The following is a 14,446-nucleotide window of genomic DNA, read 5'->3' on the forward strand; positions in this document are numbered from 1 at the left end:
TGCGTCTTATAGAGCGAAAAATACGGTATTCAGTTTCTCTGATTCTCTAACCTCTTTTAAAGCACACCTTTGACTTCATTGTGCCTAAGTTTGTGTTCTTTTTTGTTCTCCTCATTTGGGTAGGACTTCATTTTTTTTTAAAAAAGGATGTCTTCTTGCCTCTAATAACTTCCTTGACTCTATTCATTAACCATGTTGGCATCCTTGTGTGCTTGGTAGTATCTTTCCTGATTGTTGGTATACATCTGAGTCAAGCTGTTGTGGTGGTGGCTGGTAGCTCTGGACTGGTGTACTGCTAAACCATAATTAGTGCAACCAAGGGAAGAGTTGAGGACGCAGGTGGCATTGTGGTCTAAACCACTGAGCCTCTTGGGCTTGCCAATCAGAAGCCCGGCGGTTCGAATCCCCACGATGGGGTGAGCTCCCATTGCTTGGTCCCAGCTCCTGCTAACCTAGCAGTTCAAAAGCACGCCAAAAAAAGTGCAAGTAGATAAATAGGTACTGCTCCAGCGGGAAGGTAAATGGTGTTTCCATGCGCTGCTCTGGTTTCAGTGTTCCGTTGTGCCAGAAGCGGCTTAGTCATGCTGGCCACCAGAAAAACTTGTCTGTGGACAAACGCCGGTTTCCTCGGCCTGTAAAGCGAGATGAGTGCCGCATCCCCAGAGTCGTCCACAACTGGACTTAACTGTCAGGGGTCCTTTACCTTTAAGGAAAGAGTGGAGATTTCTGCTGGGGAAGTTCATTCCCTGTCTCAGTTATGCTGAAAAGTGCTAAACTTGCACCAAGCCTCTGTGAAAAATATGAAGGTGCTGAACATGCTTTTGAAATCAGTAAATGAACTCTTCATGTCACTTCCCCAAGCCACAGAAGAGCTGGGTGCTTTAAAACAGCCCCATTCTCTAAATTTCCATATGGAGGCATTGTGTTTCCTTGAAGAAGATTGGATTCTTTTTTTTAAAAAAAGAACGATTGGCTATGCAGATTATGCAAAAGAGCTGACATAATTTCCTTGACGTATTGAGGACATTTTGGGAAACTTGAGAGCAGTAAGAGGCTTTTAAATCAACAGACACTGGTTGTTGCTACTTAAAATGCGGTGCAAGAAGAACAGTGCACTGGCAACCTCAAAACTCCAGATGTCAATATCAAATTAGACTAGGGTGGGAAATCAATAAATAATTAGATTTGGGTGAGGAAGCCCTGGCGTTTGCTGGCTATAGCTCCTGAACACTTCATGGATACGTGCAGATTGGTGCTGCTGATAATTCATCAAGGTGGACACATTAATTCATGAGATAGCTTCTGTTTTATGTTCCACTCCGGGGATGGGTTTTGCAAAACCTAGTGCCTCATTAGAAGTTGCAGCGGTTGGCTGGAGAGAAGTGTTGGGCTCTCCTCCTTTGTGACTGTCGTCTTGCCTCTCATTGATGGAGCTGTTATACAGGGGTGGGGAACTTTTAGCCTGTGGGCCTAATTAGACCCAGGCAGACCTTGAAGATTGGTTCAACAGTCTGTTTAGGGGAAACCATGGTTGCCTTTCCCACGCCTAATGTCAAGCTGTGACTTGAAACTTAAAACCACAGCTAAAGTGGATCGGGTACCTTCTAAGTACACTCCCTTTGAATCCCCAAGTTAGTGCTTTCTGAACTTGGCAACAGAAAATGGTGCCAATTTTTTTAAAATGCCGACTTCTTGATGCAAAGGAAGCATTGGCAGCACTCCCAAGTTTTCCTTCAAATCATTGACTTCAATTTGATGTCAGGAAGGGCTCTCTGGGAGAAGTGGCAGGAGGAGGTGTTGACATGGTGAGAACAGCAGCAGTATTGATTTTTTTTTTTTGGAGGGGAGGTGAAACTAAGAAGGGGCTGCTGGGAGGCATAAAGCAGCAACAGTTGTGGCTTTTTGCCACCTAGAGATTTTTGCCCACAACTCTAGGACTTTTAAGGTCTTGGACCACCATCTTGATTGAAGCAAAAAGTACTGAAAACCAAAACCATGTTTGTTAAGAACAGCAGGTATAAATGATGACATGCTGTGTGTTTGAAGGATCAGAAAACACAACTAGAGATTTAACATCTTGCACCATGCTGAGGGCAAGATAAGGTCTATTACTCTTTAAAGGGGTGGGGGCATGACTCAAGCTAAGAGCCCTGGGTTCATTCCCCGCCATCTCCTGTTGTAGTTCTTCACAGTTTTTAACATATTATGGGCTGGAAGGGAAGTTTTCATTGTTGGCAGTTCAGGATTTTGATTGAAGTATAGAATAATATAAGACCACTACAACAAATCTATTAACTCAGGTTGCATTAGAGCATTAAATTAGAATTGTGATACTTGTATCTTACATATATTCAGTTATAATCTGCCCTGTGCTTTGATGTCTTCTGAAAAAAAAATATCAAGTTAATTTCTCTCTTGAGTGGGGAGGAAAAAATTATTTGACAGGTTTGAAAGAGGTCTCTGCCTGAGACCCTGAAAAGCTTCCATCAGTCCTAGTTCTGGCATTAGGATTAAGGTACCAATGGCCCCTAGAATTTTTATTTGTATGTCTTATGTGTTTTAGTAAATGAATCTTGTAATCAGAATAACTATGCTATTTGATCCCTTTGTATACTATCCTGTATTCTAATTTGAAAATCAGCAATATGAATAAAAGTGTCAAATGGCTTGTATCTTGATTATACTAATCAACTGATTAAGCGAGCATCCATCATTCTCTTAATTGTGTGGAAACTTACCCCTTTTCTATGCTAGAGGCCATTTCGGCAGCAGCTGAATGCAGAGCCAACCATTATGAAGCTTTTAGTGACGTTATTTCTTCCAATAGAAATGTCACCTTTATAATGCCATTTGAGGAAGTGGGAATCCAAACACTGAATTTGGAGACTTTATTAAACTGGTTTACTTGATCATATTGAGGTCATCTTTAGAGCTGCAAATGTAATATCTGTACGACGGCAAAGTTTACATTTGATATTCAGCCCACTTTTGCCTCTTGCCCTGCTCATCACTGGCATGTCGGCCCCAGAAGGCTGCTCAGGAGGGAACGTGGCCCTTGGGCTGAAAAAGGTTTCCTCATCCCTACCTTATACAGAGGGACGCAGGTGGCGCTGTGGGTAAAACCTCAGTGCCTAGGACTTGCTGATCATAAGGTCGGCGGTTCGAATCCCCGCAGCGGGGTGAGCTCCCGTCGTTCGGTCCCAGCTCCTGCCCACCTAGCAGTTCGAAAGCACCCCTAAGTGCAAGTAGATAAATAGGTACCACTTTATAGCGGGAAGGTAAACGGCGTTTCCATGTGCGGCACTGGTGCTGGCTCGCCAGTTGCAGCTTCGTCACACTGGCCATGTGACCCGGAAGTGTCTTTGGACGGCGCCGGCTCCCAGCCTCTTGAGCGAGATGAGCGCGCAACCCTAGAGTCGGTCACAACTGGCCCGTACGGGCAGGGGTACCTTTACCTTTTACCTTATACAGAGTCAGATCATAGGTCAATAGTGTGGAGCCTGTAGCCTTTAGATGATTGTTAGACTCCAACTCGCGTTGGTCCTAGTCAGCATGCTCCATAGTAAGGGATGTTGGGTGATGTAGCCTAGCAACTTCTGGAGGGCCACAGTTTCACCACCCCTGCCATAGGTCTGTGTAGTCCAGCATTGTCTACGCTGACTTGTAGCAACTTTGCTATGTCACTGGTACTGGCCTTTCCCATCACCTTTTACCAACAATTTAACTGAAAGGGCTAGGCGTTAAGTGTGAGTCCTTCCGCGTGTAAGATATATGTTCTGCATCTGATGTGTGGCCTTCCCTTTTCTTGTTTGATCATCCATAAAGCAATCAATGTTGTGTTTTCACAGTCTTTTCCCCCAGCTTTCCTCAGTTAGAGCAGTTAGGTAAAGCAAGTGTTCTAAACAAGTTTATTCAAAAGTAAATCCTTCAACATTCAACGGCACGTACTCCCAAATAACTGAACAAGCTAGAACAAGGTCCTCAAGCTGACTCATTGTAACCCCACCAGGAAATTCCCAAATGCTGCCTACTCTTGTGGCCAATGAAATGTTATGGGGGGGACCCAGAGTTTGTTATAACACAGTGTCTTGAAAGATAGCCATGTTGAAATAAGGTGTTCTTTCCTGCACAGTTTCTTGTGTACCCTGAGAGAAAAGATCACATGGATATCTGTTTCTGAAATCCTGAGGAGAAATGAGTCACTTCCAACATAATTCAAAGAAACTAACAATGTTTGTACCCAGCAGTTATGCAGCCGAAAACAAATGACCTAACCTACAGCCTGTCCGATAAGAAAAAGGAAACTGCTGTTGGCTTCTTAGGAAGGCATTTTATTCCTTCACTTTGCTTTTGTATTTTTTTTCTGCTGCAGTAAATATTAGATTAATTCTCTGCTCCATGCCTAAATCTATGGTAGGAAATGCTGCTTTGAAACAAAGGCTATGAGGCCAAAAGAAAAAGTAGAGCATAAACAATTTGCAAATACAGTACAAGCTTGAGTCTTAAAGTTGCCATAAAGAGGGGACTGGAAATGAGGTGAAAGAAAATGTGACAGTAAAAAAGCAAAGATTCTTGGTTTAAATATTGCCCTGCATTCTTCCTTAGAGAGCTGAAATTGGAACTGTTATGGAAACTGGTAGCAAACAAACTTGAAAGACTTGAAACATGACCTCAGTCTTGGAAGATCAGATAAACACTGCTGAAATATTATGGTGCATTTCTCTAGCTCTGCTGCTGAACCTCTTTCCTGTTCCCACTCCTAGACTCACTGTCAAACTCCTGCCTTCCTCTCCCTCCCCAGCCATTCCATCATCCAGTTGTCAAAACAGTTGTTGGATGGCTACCGTTGAAGGACAGATACTGTATTTTTTAAAGTCTACATTAAACATGTTTGGGGTGTGCATATATTATACACCCTTGTGCAAATTAATTGAAACAAACAATGTAGTTTATTGTACAAAACTCACATATACATACATTAGTAACAGATATGGCCTCCGCTATTTTTAAGCAGCATTTGAACATGATTTGGCATGGAGTCTACAGTGGAACCTCATGTTACGTACCGTCCTCCTTGCACACGCTGCAGGTTACGAGCTCGGCTAACCCAGAAGTAGATGCTCCCGGTTGTGAACTTGGTCCCGGGATGCGAGCGGAAGTCGCGCGCCAGCCGCAGTGGAAGGGGCCATTAGCGGAAGCGCGTCTCGAGTTATGAATGGTTTTGGCTTAAGAACAGACCTCTGAAACGAATTAAGTTCGTAACTGGAGGTACCACTGTACTAGTTTCGAACAGTTACTGTTGATTTTCAGATCCCTGTACCACACTTGAATCAGCTCCTGAATGAGTTTCTCCATAGTTGTACAGCACGGAGGTGACTTTTGCATATAGCCACAAATTCTCAATGGGATTTACGTCTGGGGAATTCCCTGGCCAATCAAGTACCTGCATTTGCTGCTCTGTCATGAATTTCTTCACCATTTTTTATGTGTGACAGGGGGTAGGTCCTGTTGCAGTATCCCAGTACCACCAGGATACCTATTTTCCAGCTCTGAAATAACTCTCTTTCGTAGAACCTCAATATATTGTGGCAAGTGCATCATTCCTTCGATTGGCTGCAGCCTTCCGACACCATAATGATCAACTGACTTTTCATGTTTGTTTTGAGCACAGGATTATGAGTAAAATAGAAAACATCATTTTTTCAATTAATTTGCACAAGTGTGTATATTATCGCAGATTGCTAGCTATACATCCTATTTTGCTGTCTGGGTCCCTACAATAAGAAAATATGCATTAAGCCATGTTAGGTTCCATTTTGCATAGTTAGACTGTTGCTTTCAGCACAGTAATGTATACTTGTTGCTGACCCAGTTTTCTCAAGACAGGGTTTCTGTTTGGGGTATTTACCCAGCACTCAAACTAGTACTTTGGAGAGCCAAGAAAACATGATTCCATCCTCTCCTCCAGCTGCTGCTACAGCTTTATCATATGAGGGGGGAAATGCGCTTTAATAACATGTTAATCATAGTGAACAATCTTTTTCACTCCAGAGCAAGGCTGTCCCCTCTTCTCCCTCCACCAGCCCAGTTTTATGGAGCTGAGAGAGTATACTCCTCCCCAGTGCTTTTTTCTTTGGGGTACTCTTATTTTCCTACTCATATTGAAATACTGCCCCTCGGTGTGGCCAAACTTAGATTCACAAAATGTTTAGGTGTATGCATACCCCTGCATCCTCCCCAGAGAAAATAACAGCTCCTCCTTTAAAAGAGAGTGGCAGGAATATTGTGCTGAATCCAAAGAGAGCTGGTTCCAGCTTCAATTTCAGTGAAGTCTTTCTGGAGCTATAGATTCTAATGGGGAAGCTGCACTACATCCAGGAATTCCCAGACATGTCCTCTTTTTGGGGTGCTACATCCCCATCTGGGGGGAATTTTGCATTTTAAAGCATATAGTCTGGATTTTTGGTTTCGTTTTGTTTTTTTTAAAAAAATTGTCTGTGTGTGTGTGTGTGTGCGCGCGCGCGCAGCTCTAGTTCAGGCTCGGGATCTGGTGGGGGCTACCTGGGCTCTGGCTCAAACAGTGGTGGAGGGACTATCGGGCAATTGCCCTAAAAAAAACTCAACAACTTTTTGTATCCGGATTTTCACCTCTTGAAATATGGCAATCCTAACTTCAGGTCTATAAAAGAATGTAAGTTGACCCATTCTGGATTAGACCAAAGGCCCATCTAGTTCAGCATATTGTTCTCACAATGGTCAATCTGGTGCCTATGTAACTCTCACAAGCAGGATCAGAGTGCAAGAGCACTCTTCCCCACTTGCAAATCCCAGTAACTGGTATTCAGAGGCATACAGCACCATATAAATGCCTTAAAGTCAATTTTGATTAACACTCTACTCATAAGACTATTTACACAGAGTATATGAATTTCCAGTGGTTTCCCAATGAGTATGTTTAGGATTTCAGCCTAAAAATGATTGTATCCATTTGAGAAGCTTAAGTGTGTTTTGTGTGTGTGCAGAGCACACACAACGTAGTGGTCATAGCTGTAGCTTTGCCCAAGCTGGAATATATTTGCATTGTGCCACGTTAATGGAATTTCTTTTGACCGTCCATGAGGTTTTGTCTGCGCTTGCTTTTGGCAAAGCCCTGTATGTGCTGCATTGCTGAATACAGAGGAACACAGCAAGAAACTCTGCCCATGATTCAAACTTGTCGTGTAAAATGGGCTATGTGTCAAAAACATGTACAGCAGTGATTGTCACCATGGTTTGGCCCCCTTCTTTCTTAGCAGAAATCCTAAAGAATGTCTTCTGAGATCATTATATTCCAGAGTGGGCTTCTGCCTTGTTAGCTTCAGGTGCCAAATCCCAGCCTCCCACCGCATACAAACTGTTTCTTTGACAGTCCCTGCTTCTGTAAGTAGCTTATGCCTCATCTTGGATGACACAGAGAGGAAATATTTGTAACATGGTCTGTATAAATTTTTGAAGTATTTGCATTGCACCACTTCTAAGCAGTAAGTTTCTTTTTAGTATTCCAAACATTAAAATGAATTCAAAATTGGTATTCCAATGTTGTTTGCATTAATCATTCTTCGTGATTTTCCTGCTGTATCTGTTTCCTCTGAGGCATTAACAATTTCAAATGTTCATTTGCATGCATGTATTATCCTGTGCCCAAAAACTCACTGGATTTCACCGTGATTGAAACATCCAAACGTTAGATATCCCAGAGCAGAAAAGCTTATAGACTGAATCATGGTGCTGGCTTCAGAACAATGGATATATGCCAAAGTTGTAGATCACTTGAGCATGAATACTGAAATAGTCAAAGGACACATATCACAAGGCAGTTGTTTTTCTGTTTATTTCTTTATTCACTTAGTCTCAAGCCAGTTGCTGGCTTTAATCGTTTGCTTATCTTTTGAGATGCAGAAATAAATATGGTATACAGTAAATACACTAATGCAGTGAGAATGGAAGATTGGCCTGTTACACAGTCAAGTTATAATTGACATTTCAAAGAAATTGAACTCCAGCAGGGAAGCAATTTGAAAGCAATGACCTATTTTTTCCCCCTGCAGCAGCCTGTTTGTGTTCTAGGAATGCAGGGCTTCAAACAAATACTAATGATCATTGACAGACTGTGTCCCTGTTTGCTAACTCTGCTGCCTTCTTTTCTGCCCACTCTTAACATTTCCATAGAATCATAGACTTGAAGAGTTAGAAGGGACCCTGAGGGTAATCTAGTCCAACCCCCTGCAATGCAGGATTCTCAGCTGAAGCATCCATGACAGATGGCCTTCCAACCTCTGCTTTAAAACTTCCAAGGAAGGAGAGTCCACCACTTTCCAAGGGAGTTCATTCCACTGTCAAACAGCTATCAGAAGGTTCTTCCTGATGTTTAGTTGCAATCTCCTTTCTTGTAACTGGAAGCCATTGGTTCAGGTCCAGCTTTCCAGAGCAGGAGAAAACAAGCTTCCTCCATTGTGACAGCCCTTGAGATATTTGAAGATTGGTATCATCTCTTCTCTCAGCCTCCTCTTATCAAGGCTAAGCATACCCAACTCCCTCAACAGTTCCTCATAAAGCTTGGTTTCCAGACCCTTTATCATCTTGGTCACCCTCCTCTGCATACGTTCCAACTTGTCAATTTCCTTTCTAAACTGGGGTGCCCAGAACTTGACACTGTACTCCAGGTGTGGTCTGACCAAGGCAGAATAGAGTGGTGCTATTACTTCCCTTGACCAGGACACTACTTCTGTAGATGCAGCCTAGAATAGTATTAGGGGTTTTTTTTTGTTTTGTTTTTTGCTGCTGTTGCTGCTGCTGCTGCTGCTGCTGCTGCTGCTGCTGCTGCTGCTGCTGCTGCATCACACACTGTTGACTCATGTTAAGCTTGTGGTCTACTAAGACCCCTAGATCATTTTCTCCTATCTTACATTTGTGCAGCTGGTTATTCTTCCCTAAGTGTTGAACCTTACATTGTCCCTATTGAAATTCATTTTGTCAGTTTGGGCTCAGTTCTCCAATCTGTTATCTGCAGCACTCCTTTAATTCCTTCCTTCATGTTATTTATAAAATATGTTGAACAACAGTGAGCTCAGGACAGAACCCTTTGGCACCTCAATAGTCCCTTTTTTTCCAGGATGTTGAGGAACCATTAGTGAGCACACTTTGGGTTCAACCAGCTACAACTCCACATAACGGTTACCTTGTTCCAGCCCACATTTTACCTACTTCTCTATGAGAATATCATGGAAGACTGTCAGAAACCTGACTAAAATCAAGATATATCATGTCCACAGCATTTCCCTGATCCACCAAGCTTGAAACTCCATCAAAAAAAGAAATGAGATTCATCTGGCATAACTTGTTTTTGAGAAATCCATGCTGGATTTCTTAGTAGATGCAGCATCCTTTCCTAAGTGTCACAGACCGACTGTTGAATTATCTGATACCTTTCCCAGTATAAACATCAAGCTCACGGTTTGTAGTTACCTGGGTCTTCTCCCCACCCCCTATTTAGCTCATGCAGAGGGTGGTGATCATTGTGATGTTGGAAACTTAAGGGCTTGCTCTGTCACACCCTTTCCTCCACAAGGGTGTTGTTGCAGTGATTCCAGAAGAGTGATACACGTAGAAGCTGTGCAGGAACTAAAAATCTGAATGCCTTTCTTAGAAAGGACTCCTATTCATACAAGGTGCAGCAGTACAGTTCTCAAGCTAAGGCCTAATTTAAACACAACAACTTTGGGCCCAGAAACCATTGTCTATCGACTTGAATATGAGAACTTTCAAGTTATTGGAAAGGAACTCACAGCCACTTTGCTTCTCCCCAGGTCTTTTTGTCCAACCCCGGGCTTGTGGTTAAGTTCTCCCCTCACTAACCATGATTTGTTAGTGGCTAAAGAGCTTTGGCTTCATGTGATGTGTAAACTAGCTCAGTCTCTTGTATGTTGCATTCTATTTTGAATTATTGCAGTCGCAAAACTCATCTGTGGGAAAGGTGTTCTACTGAGTTTTTAAAGGATCAAAGCAACTTCTGGGTCTTGCAGATGACCAAGATGCTTCAGAGCTACATGTGAAGGGCTAACCTTTTTTTAAAAAAAAAAAAACTACATAAACTTTTCTCCCTCACCACTGTCATTACTTCATGCATAGCTAGAAGGCATAGCATGTTAAAGAAGCCAGTTGCTGAAGTCTGCAGTAACTGGAGTTCTAAACAAGTCTACTCTGTTTTGAATTTGCCATCATGTAATATATCCTGATATTATACATAAATGAAGGGTGCTGTCCTGCTTGATTATTTAAAATTGGCGCCTTTGCTTTTGTTTTCAGAGGGTTGTAGATTGCACATTTGTTCCCAGCAGAGTTCATTAAGTTCATGATTGGAAAATAGAGGCTTCTGTTAGCAAAACAAAAGCTGAGTTTCTTTTAGCAACAAATGTTTGTCAAGGATGTACAAAGCATATGCTAAAAACATTAAAATTATGTGCCAGTATAAATTACGAAAGTGAAATAAATGGCCTCCCTCCCTATACTCATTTTGCATACTCTAGTCTATTTGGTTTCCTCTGGCTATGGAGAGAGGGAAGGGGCTCTGATGGACACTGATACTTTAAGGCTCTACCTAGTTCTCCACCCCACCTCCTGATAAGTCATCACATATTGGGTGAGTGCATTCAAGCCTGCCATCACAGCCATAAGATCTAGAAATTTATGCTTAAGAAGAAACAAAGCTGAGGTTCTCAGGATGCTGAATTGGGGTTCATCTATCATGCATCTTCCTTTTTGGGTGTTATTGTCAACGTGAGCCTTGCCACACATTCTTGGTTACTAAAAACATATTAGCTGGTTAGTAGCTTTGCATTAGTACAGATTTTCCCCTGTTAGCAATTGATTGTGGGCAAAGGCTTTTTCTTGAGGCTTTTTCTTCAGCAGCATTTTAGCACAGGAGAAATTGCCACCCCATTTTAATCACTTCAAAACAAACATATTTAGAACAGTGGCAAGATTTCTCTTTTTGACCAGCTGTTTGTTCCATTCCTTGTGACCAAAAATATATGTTTTTCATCTGTCTCCTTCAAGACCTTGAGAGTTATTTGCCTGTAAACACGACAGTTTTACAACCAGCTTGTACACAATTGCAGTGGAATTAAGCAGAAAGAGAATCCTTATGCAAGATTAGATGCAGCATCGTGCCTTTGATGAAAATTCATTTGCCTTGTTTAGAAACGTTAAGCTGTTCCTCAAACATACTAGCACAAATCTCCTCCTGGGCCATGCTGGTCTTGTATCGCACTTGCCAGTAGAGCTTTTCTGATATTTTCCCTCTAAAGCTGAAAGGACTGTTACAGTGGAGGAGCGGGTTGTGTAGTTTGTCATAGTGGCTTATGCATCATGGTTAGGATTTTTTTAAAAAAAAAATGAGTATTTTAGAATAAAGTTGAAGAGCCGCTTTTTCAGAGAAAATGGGAGACGAGCCAGAGATGACAACTTGAATAAAATATTGAGTGCTGGGCAGGTAAGCCCCACCCTGATCATTTGCCCCTGCAGACAGTCCATTTGTCTCCATTGGTATCACTTCCCATCCCCAAGCCTGGCAACAGAGCAGCGGTGGGCAGGGGAGGGAGGGAGCTGGGGAGTGTGTGAACGAGTGCTGGCTGGCAGCAGTGTTCCTTGAAGGCACTTTCTCACAGAGGAGGGGCAATGGCAATGCCCATAAACTTGGTGGGGGGCTGGCACTCTCAAATATTTCATTGGGGGGCAGAAAGAATGTGGACCCCTTATGAGTTTGCTCCCTTGAGCTGAGCTTCTATATCAGGGATGTCCAACCAGATGATTGTGATCCACCTGTCGACTGTGGGGTGTCTGGGTCATGGTTGATCGTGTGATCCTGATCAATCCCCCGCCCCAAAAAAGCTTAATAACTTTTGCTCATCCTCCCCCCAAAAAGCTCAACAACTCTGGTCATTCCTCCCCCCAAAAAAGGAAAGGTCAACAACTTTGATGAAGCCTCCCCCCAAAAAGCTCAACAATTCTGAACAATCCAATGGGTAGATCACTGCTAGTTTTCTTATAGTGGGAGTAGATTGCTGTCTCTTGGAAGTAGGATTTGCCTGTTCTATAGGTAGCAAGAGGGAAGTACTTTAATTAGTTGAGGGTTAATAAATTAGATGCAACTATTGTCAGATTCTCCCCCGCTAAAAAATAATAATCATGAGAATTTAAAGTTGAAGGGATTTCATATTTATAGAACTTATGTTGATCTATTGAGCTTCACAACCAGTAGACATGCCCTTGTCAACTGAAATTAGCAAATTCTAATGTCACTCTGCTCTAGTCCATTGTTCTTCAACTGGTGGGTCATGGCCTGATCTAAGGTGTCACAACAGTGGCACTCCCACCATGCAAATAGATGGTAAAGAATTAAGAAACAAATCCCATAAGGCATGTTTGTGTTAAAGATCTGAAAAGGTTAAAGGCTACTAGTCTAGTGGACCCAGGTTATTCTTTTAGGCTCCAGCCCATCTATGAGGATTAGAAATCATTCTATATTCATCATGAGTTATGCTCATTCTGGCAGTTTGTACGCAGAATTTGGATAGGTTGGATGTAGTCTGGAAAAAGCAAGTAGCAGGTGTAGTGGTGTAGCGTGGGTTGCCAGGGCTGTGCAGAGAGTGGGAGGTGGGAAATGGATGGAGTACGCGTGTGCATTGAACTCCCTAATGGCATTTGCATCAGGAGATTGCAGCTGTAGAGATAAGAAGAGTCATTCCATTGTCTGGAGAGGTCACTTCCTAGTTCGCATGGAGAAACCGTTTTCAGTGGAGTCCGATGATGGAAGTGTGCAGCTGTATTAAGGCAGCGCTGGGTGTTGAAATTTTGCACCCCTAACAATTTTGTGCCTGGGGCGACTGCTCCCTGTGCCCCACCACCACCAAATGCTATGCCACTGAACAGGTGAAACCTTGAGTTGTCAGCAAGCTTAATGCTGAAATGATCCGACTGTGAGATCAACATTTCTACAGTTTGACAAGCTGTCATGTGATTCTTTACCATTGAAACCCTGCTATTCTCTTATCATATGTCTGTGTTGTGCAGTGGCTTAACTTGTCTAGAATATAATCTCTGTGACGGATGGATGGGACTCGAATTTGACTTTGAAGCCCAGCATGTTTGTAAGCATCCCACTGTCTTCATTGATAAGAGGTACATTGGTAGAGGCATAGTCATTGAAGGTATATACAGTCAAACCTTGGCTCCCGAACACCTCCGATATCGTGCGTTTCAGCTCCTGAATGCCGAAATCCCAGAAGTAACTGCTCCAGTTTTCAAACGATTTTTGGAAGCCAAATGGCTTCCAGGGAGTTTTTTCTTCTTTTTTCTCCATTGACTTTGCTGACCGCCCTTTGATCCTCAGTTGTCGAATGTTTTGAAAGTCGAACGGCCTTCTGGAATGGATTATGTTCCACAACCAAGCTTTGACTATGCTATATTGGTTCTTGAAAGAAGGAAAATAACAACCTACGGCAGTCCATTGTGTTTACAAGCAGCATTGTGACTTTGGCTACTGTAATGTAAATTTGCTGGGTAGACTTCTGATGCTCTTGGAAAGATTTTGAAAATGAGGTGGCTTGTAGGCAATTGATGTGCCATATGTGATTAACATAGATACTGATATGCTTATAAATAGTTTTAGAGGGTAAGCATTTATGTTGACTCTTTTTTTTCAAACTCTGACTAATGTGTGTAAAATATTTGCATTCTATTGGAGCACACCATTCTCTATGCAAAATCTGCGTGTGATTTTGCTAAAATGTGCTGCCTTTCTATTCCGCTTAATTCATTATACACCAGCCCAAATGGATTAAATAAAACAGTATACTGCCTTGTTCTCATAAATATATTCTGTGTGTCTTTTGAACAATCTCCTGTATGGTATTCATGATCTCCCTGCTTTTCTCACAATTGAGTCCTTTAAAAATACTTAAGGGATTGAGCTTCTTTGATTTGCAAAATTATTGGCACTTTTCAAGGCTGCAATTGAAGAAAATGATGTGGTCTTCTGAATAGTATTCCCTGTTATCTAAAATATATGCATAATGAATGTATATATAATCATGTTTCCTTAGCTGTGAATTCCAAATAACAATTGTCTGACAAACTATTTGTGGCTGAAATATGTGTTTAATAAAAGCTTTCAAATGCTTAAAGTTTACCACTAGGATACTGCAAGACTGACAACAAATAATTAGATTAGGCATAATGGTTTGGACAGAAACAGCATTTAAAACACTTTGTGACAACATAGGTACTTGAGTTCATTGCAGAAAGTACCAAAGCTTTAAGCTTTTATACAAAATAGTTAAGGCAATTCTGAGTTCTTTGCACATGGTATGTGCCACTTTAGCACAAGTACCTAAAGGTAACTTAATTT

At 42.0% G+C, this 14,446-nt stretch overlaps 1 protein-coding gene across 4 annotated transcripts in view; it reads left to right on the forward strand.

Moving 5' to 3' along the window:
- The window catches only part of BTBD7 (BTB domain containing 7), a 73,459-nt gene that overhangs the window by 39,579 nt on the left and 19,434 nt on the right, over positions 1-14,446 (forward strand). The gene's annotated exons all lie outside the window — the stretch shown is intronic.

This window comes from Podarcis gaigeae, assembly GCF_964106915.1.
Source record: "Podarcis gaigeae genome assembly, chromosome: 1".
In the NCBI taxonomy this organism is placed as follows: domain Eukaryota; kingdom Metazoa; phylum Chordata; class Lepidosauria; order Squamata; family Lacertidae; genus Podarcis; species Podarcis gaigeae.